The sequence below is a fragment of the Symphalangus syndactylus genome, chromosome 4 (assembly GCF_028878055.3).
Source record: "Symphalangus syndactylus isolate Jambi chromosome 4, NHGRI_mSymSyn1-v2.1_pri, whole genome shotgun sequence".
In the NCBI taxonomy this organism is placed as follows: domain Eukaryota; kingdom Metazoa; phylum Chordata; class Mammalia; order Primates; family Hylobatidae; genus Symphalangus; species Symphalangus syndactylus.
Window position 1 is genome coordinate 100,189,347 of NC_072426.2, and position 12,575 is coordinate 100,201,921.

The window sequence follows — 12,575 nt, forward strand, 5'->3', positions numbered from 1 at the left end:
ACAGACTCTGATACAGTGGGATGTTCACATTAGAAGCATGATGGCTCTTATTTCACATGAACTCTGGAACATATGATAGCCTTCAGAAATGTTGACCCAGGTATGGTGGCTCATGCCTGTAATACACCCAGCACTTTGGGAGGCTGAGGCAGGTGGATCGCTTGAGGCCAGGAGTTTGAGACCAGCCTGGCCAACATGGCGAAACCGCATCTGTACTAAAAATACAAAAAAATTAGCTGGGCGTGGTGACATGCCTCCCAGCTACACGGGAGGCTGAGGCATGAGAATCGCTTGAACCCGAGAGGCAGATGTTGCAGTGAGCCTAGATCGCGCCACAGCACTCCAGCCTGGGTGACAGAGCAAGACTCTGTCTCCAAAAAAATTAAAAAATTAAAATGGTCCAGTTGAGTACAAAAAAGAAGATCAGGAAGAGTTTACTGGAGCAAGAGGGAGATGAGCAACCTTGAAAACAAGTCTAATTAGATGAATAATTGTTAAAAGATGACCAGTGCTTTCTAAGCAGAGGTAGCAGGAGGAAAGGGTCTCCGATCCTGGAACACCTTTTATGCCAGGAAGAAAGGATGAATTGAAAGGATGAAATGGCAACGCCGGGCGCGGTGGCTCACGCCTGTAATCCCAGCACTTTGGGAGGCCGAGGCGGGCGGATCACGAGGTCAGGAGATCGAGACCATCCTGGCTAACACAGTGAAACCCCGTCTCTACTAAAAATACAAAAAATTAGCCGGGCGAGGTGGCGGGCGCCTGTAGTCCCAGCTACTCGGGAGGCTGAGGCAGGAGAATGGCGTGAACCCCGGGGGGCGGAGCCTGCAGTGAGCCGAGATCGTGCCACTGCACTCCAGCCTGGGCGACAGCGAGACTCTGTCTCAAAAAAAAAAAAAAGGACGAAATGGCAAATGTCGTATTAGACTATTGGACTATTCCTGCAGCTCAGAAAAGTGGGCTGGAAATAAGAGGTTTGGCAAATACCCCGTTACGGTGGTAATTAAGGCAGAGGGAGGGTTTGGAACGAGCTCACAAAGGGAACTGTAGAATGAACAGAGTAGGCTTCTCAGGGAAGGCTTAAATCCTGGAAGTCTCTGGGGGTAGGTAGGACAGAAAGTCCTGTTATTTTCCAGGTAGACAGACTGTTGGGCGCTGGGGAATTAATGCTGGTCACCTAGAGAGTTGTGCATTTTGTCTACCATTGTTAAATGAGGCAATGACCTGCCTCAAATACTTTTCACCTATTTGGAAGCCATGTATATTTTGCTTGCTCTTCCCATTTAAAATCGTAATCTACTCTATTCCACCCCCATGAGGAAGCTTTGGGTAGAAAAGTGTGTAGAGGAATAAGTAAGTTGATGTGCATCAGATGTGCAAACTTTAGTGTGCATCAGAACCACCTGGAAGGCTTGTTCAAACAGGTTGCTGGGCACCACCCCGGGAGTTTGATTCAGTAGGTCTAAGGTGGAGTTCAATAATCTGCATTACTAACACGTTAACAGGTGATGCTGCTGTTCGGAGGACCACACCCAGAAACTACCTTTTACCACTCTAAAAGGTAGCTGATTGGTTTTAGCTATGTAATATAAATTCCTTAACGAGTTTAAAATACTGATCTGAGCCCTTGTAATTTCCTCAAATGTTTAATACTAATGTGTGTTTAATGCTGTAGCCACGAGGGGAGCCTAGAATCACCTAACAACTCCTTTCGGGAGTGATTTTGATTCGTTCATCTACAGTTCCAACTAAGATTTCCCACAAATATTACTTTCACAGGAGGCTAACAAAAACGCCGTCTTTGTCCCCAGAAAATACCTGGAGGACGGCATTTCAGAGGCGAGGAGGCTGCAGCAGCCTCCCAGTCTCAGCCCTTCTCTGCCGCCCACCACTGAAGGGGCCCCGGATACCCCGAGGACTGCTGCAACTTCCTAGGTGACTTGAGGCAGCCTTAAAAGGGATTGGCGCAGGGTCCTTGCGACAGATAAATGTGATTAAAAATCCGGTGGGCCACGCGAAAGGAGTCTTTTTCCCTCAGGTGGAGCCTAGGGGCAGGACTCAGGGACAGCCCGCTCCCCGCACCGCCCTCTCCGGCTCCAGGGGCGTTCCCGGCTGCAGCCGCGATCCTAACGGGCTCGCGAGGCGCCCCGCCCACCCTGGGCCCGCCCCCGGCTCCATCTTGCGGGCGACCGGGTTGGGCTGTGACGCTGCTGCCGGGGTCAGGTGAGGAGCGGCGCCCCCTCCCCTTCCCACCTCGTCCGCCTCAGTGGTCCTGCCCTCGGCCCGGTTTTGGTGCCGCTGTCCCAGAGCTGGTGGGGCGCGGCTGGAGGGCCGTGTGGGCATCCCGGGTGGCGGCGACTCGGTTTGCGCGTCTCGTAGCCGGGCTGCCGGCCGGGGTGTGGGGTGGCGTGGGTGAGGCGGCCGGCCTGGCTTACGGGAAGCCCTTCGGTCCGTTTGGAAATCCCAGGGACCAGTGGCGCCCCGCCCTCGGGCAGGTGGAGGGGCTGAGGCCGGAGCGTGGCCCAGCCGCCTCGCGGGAGGCTGAGTAGGGAAACGCACGGGCAGTGCTGAAAGCCGTCTGGCTGGTAGTGGCTGTGCTTTCCGGTGACACAGCGAATTTAGGGAAACTTGGGAAATTTTTACTGTGCTTAGTGAACCGTAGGACAGAATGCGCCAGGCCAAGGTCGTACACTGGTTCTCGTTTACAGTTCTTGGAAGCTATTCTAGAATAGCATTCCAGATTTGATTTCTTTTCCCTGACCAGCAGCAAATGTGTGTTGAAATTAGCTCATCCTGTGCAAACACTGCGCAAGGAAACCAAGGTGCAGAGGTAGATGGCTGATGTCCACCGTAAAGTGACAGACATGACGCTGTTATCTTCCGACTGCCGTAAACGCCCTAATTTTTGCCAGCTAATGGCCAGCTAATCTGCTAAATGTGTCCGAATTAGATGATGAGTGTAATGAGTTACCTTCCAGGCAAGGAAAGAGTTTGAAGCACTGAATAGGTAAAAGAGATAACTTTGGCCACGGCAAACTTTCAGTCCTTTTCAGTGAGGACTGTCTTTTAGTCCTCACTGATGGGTGGCTACATACCTGTCCGTGCAGAGGACTAGCCATGCCTCCACGTTCTTTCTCCAAATCACTGACTGATTTAAATGATCCTACCATACCTAGAAGCCGGTTTTGCAAAATTGTATTAGCTGTTGCGCGTATCTTCAGTCACCCTTCCTGTTTCGTGTATTTTTTTTCCCCGTAAATTTACAACAGCTGCCTCTTGGGTTCCTGGGCTTCATGCCATCAATGAGAAACGGTGAGACCCAGCCCTTTTACTAACTGACTCACTGGGTGGAGATGGTTTGGAAAACCAAAAATGATTTTCTAGTCTTTTAAAAGTGGTTGCTAACAGAGAATGTTAAAAAAAAGAAAAAAAAGGCCGGGCGCGGTGGCTTACGCCTGTAATCCTAGAACTTTGAGAGGCCGAGGAGGGAGATTCACGAGGTCAGGAGGAGTTTGAGACCAGCTTGACCAACACAGTGAAACCCTGTCTCTACTTAAAAATACAAAAATTAGCTGGGCGTGGTGGCGCGCACCTGTAATCCCAGCTACTCTGGAGGCTGAGGCAGGAGAGTCGCTTGAACCTGGGAGGCAGAAGTTGCAGTGAGCCGAGATCGCCACTGCACTCCGGCCTGGGCGGCAGAGAGAAACTGTCTCAAAAACAAAAACAAAAACAAAAAACTCTAGACTTACTACTCACTTAGGCAAAGTTGAGAAATTTTTTGAGTCACTCTGGGTGTTATTTAGCTTTTTAAAAAAACTTTTAAAATCTGCCTCTTGAATAAATGATATATGTACAATTCTAAAAGGGCTAAAAGTACATTGAAAAGTAAGTCTTGGCCGGGCGCAGTGGCTCTCGCCTTTAATCCCAGCACTTTGGGAGGCCTAGGCGGGCGGATCACAAGGTCAGGAGATCGAGACCATCCTGACTAACACGGTGAAACCCCGTGTCTACTAAAAATACAAAAATTAGCCGGGCGTGGTGGCAGGCGTCTGTAGTCCCAGCTGCTCAGGAGGTTGAGGCACAAGAATCGCTTGAACCCCAGAGGCGGAGGTTGCAGTGAGCTGAGATCGCGCCACTGCACTCCAGCCTGGCAACAGGGCGAGACTCCATCTCAAAAAAAGAAAAAAGAAAAGTAAATAGTCTTCTCCATTGTGTCCCAGCTCTTCGTCCAGGAAGCAGTCACTGTTTTCTACTTCCTTGAGTGTCCTTTCAGGGATATTCTATAGGTCAAAATCAGTGCATTTTTTACACATATGGCAGCACACTATGCAGTTTTTCACTTTGCCTTTTTTTTTTTTTTCCATTGATAGGTGTTACAGATGGTTTCATATATGGGTTAAAAAAAAAAAAGCTGCCTCATTTTTAATAACCACATAACACCTCCTTGTATGGCTATCCATAATCTGTTTCACCTGTCCCTCCTTTTTAAAAAATTCAGCAGTGGCCCCCCGCAGTGGCTCACGCGTGTAATCCCAGCAGTTTGGGAGGCCAAGATGGGTGGATCACCTGAGGTCAGGAGTTTGAGACTAGCCTGGCCAACGTGATGAAACTCTGTCTCTACTAAAAATACAAAATTTAGCCGGGTGTGGTGGCACGTGCTTGTAGTCCCAGCTACTCCGGAGGCTGAGACAGGAGAATCGCTTGAACCTGGGAGGTGGAGGTTGCAATGAGTGGAGATCACACCACTGCACTCCAGCCTGGATGATAGAGCAAGACTCCATCTCCAAAAAAAAAAAAAAGATAAAATTTCAGCAGCTTTTGGAGTACAAGTGGTTTTTTGTTACATGGATGAATTATATGGTGGTGAATTCTGAGATTTTAGTCACCCAAGTAACGTACATTGTACCTAATGTGTAGTTTTTGATTCCTAGCCCCCTTTCACCCTCCCCTTTCTGAGTCTCTAAAGTCCATTATATCACTTCATACCTATGTCTTTGCATACTCATAGCTTAGCTTCCACTTATAAAGTGAGAACATATGGCTTTTGGTTTTCCACCCCTGTGTTACTTCACTTAGAAAAATGGCCTCCAGCTTCATCCAAGTTGCTGCAAAAGACATTATTTTGTTCCTTTTAATGGCTGAGTAGTATTCCATGGTTTATATATACCACATTTTCTTTATCCACTCAGTTGATGGGCACTTAGATTGGTTCCACATCTTTGCAGTTGTAAATTGTGCTGCTATAAATATACATGTGCAAAAGTCTTTTTCATATAATGACTTTCTTTCCTTTGGGTAGATACCCAACAGGGGAATTTCTGGATTGAATGGTAGATCTTTTTTTAGCTCTTTAAGGAGTCTCCATACCGTTTTCTGTAGAGGCTGTATAGTAGTAATAAGCAGTCTCTTTTCCCCACATCCACACCAACATCTATTGTTTTTTGACTTTTTTTTTTTTTTTTTTTTTTGAGATAGAGTCTCGCCCTTGTTGCCAGGCTGGAGTGCAGTGGCGTGATCTTGGCTCACCCCAACCTTCGCCTCCTGGATTCAAGCAATTCTCCTGACTCAGCCTCCCGAGTAGCTGGGATTACAGGCATGTGCCACCATGCCCAGCTAATTTTGTATTTTTGGTAGAGACGGGTTTCTCCACGTTGGTCAGGCTGGTCTCAAACTCCCAACCTCAGGTGATTGCCCGCCTGGGCCTCCCAAAGTGCTGGGATTACAGACATGGCCTACCGTGCCCGGCCCATTTTTTGACTTTTTAAGAATAACCATTCCTGTAGGAGCAAGGTGGTATCTCATTGTGGTTAATTTGCATTTCCCTGATGATTAGTGATGTTGAATAATTAATGATTATTTCATGTTTTTTGGCCATTTGTATATCTTCTTTTGAGAAATGTCTATTCATGTCCTTTGCTCAGTTTTTAATGCAATTGTTTTTTTTTCTTTGTGATTTGAGTTCCTTGTAGATTCTGGATACTAGTCCTTTGTTGGATGCATAGTTTGCAAATATTTTCTCCCATTCTGTGGGTGGTCTGTTTGTTGATTATTTCTTTTGCTGTGCAGAAGCTTTTTAGTTTAATTAGGTCCCATTTATTTATTTTTGTTTTTGTTACATTTGTTTTTGGGGTCTTAGTCATGAATTTTTTGCCTAGGCCAGTGTTTAGAAGACTGTTTCCAATGTTCTAGAATTTTTATAGTTTCAGGTCTTATATTTAAATCTTTTATCAACTTGAGTTGATTTTTGCATCGGGTGATAGGTAGGGATCCAGTTTCATTCTTCATGTGGCTTGCCAGTTTTCCCAGCATCATTTATTAAATAGGGTGTCCATTCCCCAATTTTTGTTTTTGTGTGCTTTGTCAAAGAGCAGTTGGCTATATGTATTTGGCTTTATTTCTGAGTTCTCTATTTTGTTCCATTGGTCTACGTGCCTACTTTTAAACCAGTACCATGCTGTTGTGGTAGCTATAGGCTTGTAGTGTATTTGAAGTCTGGTAATGTGATGTCTCCAGATTTGTCTTTTTGCTTAGAATTGCGTTGGCTATTCAGGCTTTTTTTTGTTCCATATTAATTTGAGGATTGTTTTTTCTAATTCTGTGAAAAACGATCTTGGTATTTTGATGGGAATTGCATTGAATCTGTAGATTGCTTTGGGCAGTATGGTCATTTTCACAATATTGATTCCTTCAATCCATGAGCATGGGATGAGTTTCCATTTGTGTCATCTATGATTTCTTTCAGCAGTATTTTGTAGTTCTCCTTGTAGAGATCTGTCATCTCCTTGGTTAAGCATATTCCTAGGTATTCTATTTATTTTTTATTTTTTATTTTTGCAGCTATTGTAAAAGGGATTGAGTTCTTGATTTGATTCTCAGCTTGGACGTTTTTATATAGCAGTGCTACTGATTCATGTACATTGATTTTGTAACCTGAGACTTTACTGATTTCATTTATCAAATCCAAGAGTCTGTTGGAGTCTTTAGGATTTCCTTGGTATACAGTCATAATATCTGCAAACAGTGATAGTTTGACTTCCTCTTTTCCAATTTGGATACACTTTATTGCTTTCCCTTGCTTTCCCTCTGGCTAGTACTTCCAGAACTATGTTGAATAGGAGTGGTGAAAGTGAACGTCCTTGTCTTGTTCCTGTTCTCAGGGGGAATGCTTTCAACTTTTCCCCATTCAGTATGATGTTGGCTTTGTCGTCATATATGGCTTTTATTATTTTGAGTTAGGTCCTTTCTGTGCCTCATTTGTTGAGTTTTTTATTGTAAAGGATGCTGGATTTTGTTCAATGCTTTTTCTGCATCTATTGAGATGATCATATGGTTTTTGTTTTTAATTCTGTTTGTGTGATACATCACATTTATTGACTTGCATATGTTAAATCATTCCAGCATCCCTGGGATGACACCTGTCCCTTATTGATGGATGTTCACATGGTTTTTAACCTTTTCCTATTACAAAAATGCTGCAGTGAATAGCCTTGTATGTATATAATTTTGTCCTTGTGCAAGTATTTCTATAAGGTAGATTCCTGGAAATGGAATTGCATTCTAGTCTTTTATATAATTATTTTTCAAAATGTACCAAAATTCACTTTTTAAAAATAGCTTTAATTTTTATTATATACAGATAATCTTTGCCTTATTTTCATTTTTGTTGACATAATTTCTCCAGGCTCTTAAAGGTAAGATTTAAGATAGTAGCTAAAGAATTTAGATATAGGTCTTGTCACTGGAACAATTTCTTGAGACTTAGAAATTTAAATTGCTTATAATATCTTTGGTACTGTAACTGCTTATTGCCTTTCAAATCACTATTATCTCATAAATTATTTTCAGATTTTTTTTTCCTTTATTTTGACCCTGACCCTTTTGCCCTTGGTATATCTACTTTTCTTTTTCTTTCTCTTTTTTTTTTTCTTTTTCCTTGTCTTGTCTTGTCTTTTCTTTCGACTGGAGTACAGTGATGCAAACACGACTCACTGCAGCCTTGATCTGGCCTCAAGCAATTCTCCCACCTCAGCTTCCTGAATAGTTTGGACTACAGGTGGGCACCACTGCACTGGGTAATTTTTAAAATGTTTTTGTAGGGATGAGGTCTTACTATGTTGCCCAGGATGGTCTTTAACTCCTTGGCTCAAGCAGTCCTCCCACCTTGGCCTCCCAGAGTTTTGGGATTATAGTTGTGAGCCACTGCACCTGGCCTATCTGACCATTCTTTAGAGCTTTTGCCCCTCCTTTACTCTTTATACAAACCCAGGCTTAGAAAAGAAAAAAGCAAAAAAATTCAGCCTGTCCCTGTTTTTATATCCAGCCCTTTGGGATCCCAAATGATTATTTTAGAATTGACTGGGTCAGTTTTCGTATCATTTTATGTTTCTTATTGACTTAGAGCCTTGATTCACTCTGTGTCCATTTATTCTCAATTCAGCATATTTTTAGCTTCTATCCTGTGTTCCTGTCATAAGGGACACTATATTATCTCATTTTCCTATACTGTGTACTCAAAAGGCTGGATACTTATTCTCAATCTGTCAGCACCTAGGACAGTGCTCATTACACAGTGGACTTTCATAAATGTTGACTTGAGTTGGGTTTATTTGGCATCTGATATAAAAGGAATATGAATCATTTACAGCTGTATTGATGAAAAGTGCCAAAACATACATTTACAAATTTAGAAAATTAGGTGTAGATCCAGAAATCCCAAAGTATTCTGGTATCAGAGTGTGAATCACAGACCTGCAGAATCCATATCACCTGAAAGCTTTAGAAATGCGAATCTCAGGCCCCATCCTGGAGCTACTGAATTAAAGTCTTTATTTTAACACGATCCCTAGTGATTCATATACACATTAAGGTTTGTGGCCAGGTGTGATGGCTCACGCCTGTAATCCCAGCACTTTGGGAGGCTGAGGCAGGCAGATCACTTGGGGTCTGGAGTTTGTGACCAGCCTGGCCAACATGGTGAAACTCCATCTCCGCTAAAAATGCAAAAATTAAGCAGGTGTGGTAGTGCGCACCTGTAGTCTCAGCTACTTGGAATGCTGAAGGAGGAGAATCGCTTGAACCCAGGAGGCGGAAGCTGCAGTGACCCGAGATTGTGCCACTGCATTCCAGCCTGGGCAACAGAACAAGACTCTGTCTCAAAAAGAAAACATTGAGAAACACTATTTTAGTCAACTACGTTGTTCAAAGAAGGAAGAGAGAAGACTTGAGCTAGATAGGAGAGGTGAGTAAGCCCAGGCTTGAGGGCCGAGTCAGTTAATGATAAGAATGGCTTAAGCAAAGGAATGCTGGGAATGGTTCAAGTGGTAGAGATTTTGCTTTGAGGGTTAGGTGTTGGTAAGAAATGAGTTAAATAGATAAATAGAGGCTGGGTGTGGTGGCTCATGCCTGTAATCCTAGCACTTTGGGAGGCTGAGGCGGGTGGATCTCTTGAACCCAGGAGTTCAAGACCAGCCTGGGCAGCATGGTGAAACCCCATCTTTACTAAAAATACAAAAAATTAGGCAGGTATGTTGGTGTGTGCCTGTAGTCTCAGCTCTTTAGGAGACTGAGATGAGAGGATCATCTGAGCCCAGGAATTCGAGGCTACAGTGAGCTGATGTCATGCTACTGCACTCCAGCCTGGGCGATAGAGCAAGAAACCATCTCAAAAAAATATATATAATAATAATTGGAGCCAGTACTAAGGAGACCTGAATATCAGGCCAATTAATTTTCACTTGATACTCCAGCGGTAGTCACTGACGATTTTTGAGCTGAAGAGCAATTTGCTGAAAGAGCAGCATTTTAGGAAAGTTTAACTAGTGACAGTGTCTGAGAAAATTGGGAGGGTGAGAGAGTATAAACAAGAATATAAACAGAGGAGGAGTTTTAGGAAGATAGGCATCAAGTGATGAAACTTGGTCTAAGTATTTGACCATGAGAACAGAAATTACAGAAGAGGCGTTTCAAGGGATGGATAGAAAAATACTGGGTTTTGGCCAGGCGCAGTGGCTCATGCCTGCGATCCCAGCACTTTGGGAGGCTGAGGCAGCCAGATCACCTGAGGTCAGGAGTTCGAGACCAGCCTGGCCAACATGACGAAACCCTGTCTCTACTAAAATACAATAAATTAGCTGAGTGTGGTGGTGGGCACCTGTAATCCCAGTTACTCGGGAGGCTGAGGCAGGAGAATTGCTTGAACCCGGGAGGCGGAGGTTGCAGTGAACCGAGATCGCGCCACTGCACTCCAGCCAGGGTGACAACAGCGAAACTCTGTCTCAAAAAAAAAAAAAAAAAAGAAAAATACTGGGTTTCTTACTATACTGGAGTATTAGGTAATTTAAGTAGTGGTGCTGTTGACAGATAAATGATGTTAAGAGTGGTGTAGTGGAGAATGATGAGTATTTTATTCTACACATACAGAAAGCCTCCTAGTTGACTTCTGTCTTAATCTGCTCCTTAGTCTATTTTGGTGATCATCCATCTCACAGTTACATCCCACCTTTTGCCTTGCAAATAACATTGTTCTACTTTCTTGCCTATCTGTGTCTAGTACCTTTAAAAGCCTGGTTTAAACCTTTGATCATTCACTCTCCACTTGTAGCAGTGTTTTCTTGTAGATGCCAAAAAAGTGTTACTGACTTTATATAGATGTATTTGCCAGGTATATTATATCTGATCACTAATAGTATTTTAGATTTTTTGTTGTTGTTGAAATGGAGTTTTGCCCTATCGCCCAGGCTGGAGTGCAGTGGCATGATCTCAGCTCACTGCAACCTCCGCCTCCTGGGTTCAAGCAGTTCTCCTCTCTCAGCCTCCTGAGTAGCTGGGCTTAAACAGGCACATGCCACCACGCCTGGCTAATTTTTGTATTTTTAGTAGAGACAGGGTTTCACCATGTTGGCCAGGCTGGTCTCGAACTCCTGACCTCAGTTGATCCACCCGCCTCAGCCTCCCAAAGTGCTGGGTGTATTACAGGCGTGGGCCACTGCACCCAGCCTTTTTTTTTTGAGACAGTTTTGTTCTGTGGCCCAGGCTGGAGTGCAGTGGTGCAATCTTGGCTCACTGCAACTTCCACCTTCTGGGTTCAAGGGATTCTCCTGCCTCAGCCTTCCAAGTAGCTGGGACTACAGGCGCATGCCACCATGCCCGGCTAATTTTTTGGATTTTTTGTAGAGATGGGGTTTCATTGTCTTAGCATGGATGGCCTTGATGTCCTGACCTTGTGATCCTCCTCCTCAGCCTCCCAAAGTGTTGGGATTACAGGCGTGAGCCACCACGCCCGGCTCTAATTTTTTTTTTTTATTAATTTTTTTTTTTTGCACACAAAACAATAAACATTTTCTAAAAGTACATGCAAACAAAAAGATGCATATCAAACATACTAGGAAGTTTGCATATGGGAAGACGGGGAATAGAAATGGGGGGTGGGAATTAAAGAAAATAAATGAGAGAGGGACTTTGTATGGATCAATGATAATAACTCAATCCTCTATTTGACAAAGAAGAAGGAGAAGGAAGAGGAAGAAAAAGAAAGTGGGATAAAGGATCAGAAAGGGAGGAAAATAGAAAAAATTAGAGTATGACTCCAGGGTAGACCTGTTTTGTTGTCGCTGGGTTGGTTGGTTGGTTTGTCTGTTGTATTTTTCATATGTTTCGCCATGTTGGCCAGGCTGGTCTCGAACTCCTAGCCTCAAGTGATCAACCCATCTCGGCCTCCCAGAGTACTGGGACTACAGGCGTGAGCCACCACGTCTAGCCCCCACATTGCTTCTGGCCTCCGTGGTGGACCTCCCAGACGGGGCGGCCGGGCAGAGGCGCTCCTCACTTCCCAGACGGGGTGGCGGCCGGGCAGAGGGGCTCCTCACTTCCCGGATGGGGCGGCGACCGGGCAGAGGCGCTCCTCACATCTCAGACGATGGGCGGCTGGGCAGAGGTGCTCCTCACTTCCCAGATGGGGCGGTGGCCGGGCAGAGGCGCTCCTCACATCCCAGACGATGGGCGGCCGGGCAGAGGCGCTCCTCACTTCTTCCCAGACGATGGGCGGCCGGGCAGAGGCGCTCCTCACTTCTTCCCAGACGGGGCGGCCGGGCAGAGGCGCTCCTCACTTCTTCCCAGACGGGGCGGCCGGGCAGAGGCGCTCCTCACTTCTTCCCAGACGGGGCGGCCGGGCAGAGGCGCTCCTCACTTCTTCCCAGACGGGGTGGCCGGGCAGAGGCGCTCCTCACTTCCCAGACGGGGCGGCCGGGCAGAGGCGCTCCTCACATCCCAGACGGGGCAGCCGGGCAGAGGAGCTCCTCACAACCCAGACGATGGGCGGCCAGGCAGAGGCGCTCTCCACCTCCCAGACGGGGCGGCGGCCGGGCAGAGGCTGCAATCCCAGCACCCTGGGAGGCCAAGGCAGGCGGCTAGGAGGCAGAGGTTGCAGCGAGCCAACACCACGCCACCGCACTCCAGCCCGGGCAACACCGAGCACCGAGTGAGCGAGACTCCGTCTGCAGTCCCAGCGCCTCGGGAGGCCGAGGCGGGCAGACCACTCCAGGTCAGGAGCTGGAGACCAGCCTGGCCAACATGGCGAA

The 12,575-nt window shown here is 45.9% G+C and overlaps 1 protein-coding gene across 8 annotated transcripts in view; it reads left to right on the forward strand.

The window, feature by feature from the left end:
* The first annotated feature begins 2,030 nt into the window (after positions 1-2,030).
* The window catches only part of ANXA7 (annexin A7), a 40,453-nt gene continuing 29,908 nt past the window's right edge, over positions 2,031-12,575 (forward strand). For 6 of the 8 annotated variants that reach the window (XM_055275790.2, XM_063637590.1, XM_063637588.1 and 3 more), the window contains exon 1: positions 2,121-2,223. The gene's annotated coding sequence lies outside the window, so the exon portion shown is untranslated. Of the gene's footprint in view, positions 2,224-12,516; positions 12,539-12,575 lie in introns of those variants that run through there. The other 2 variants (XM_055275792.2, XM_055275791.2) reach the window with 2 other exon arrangements.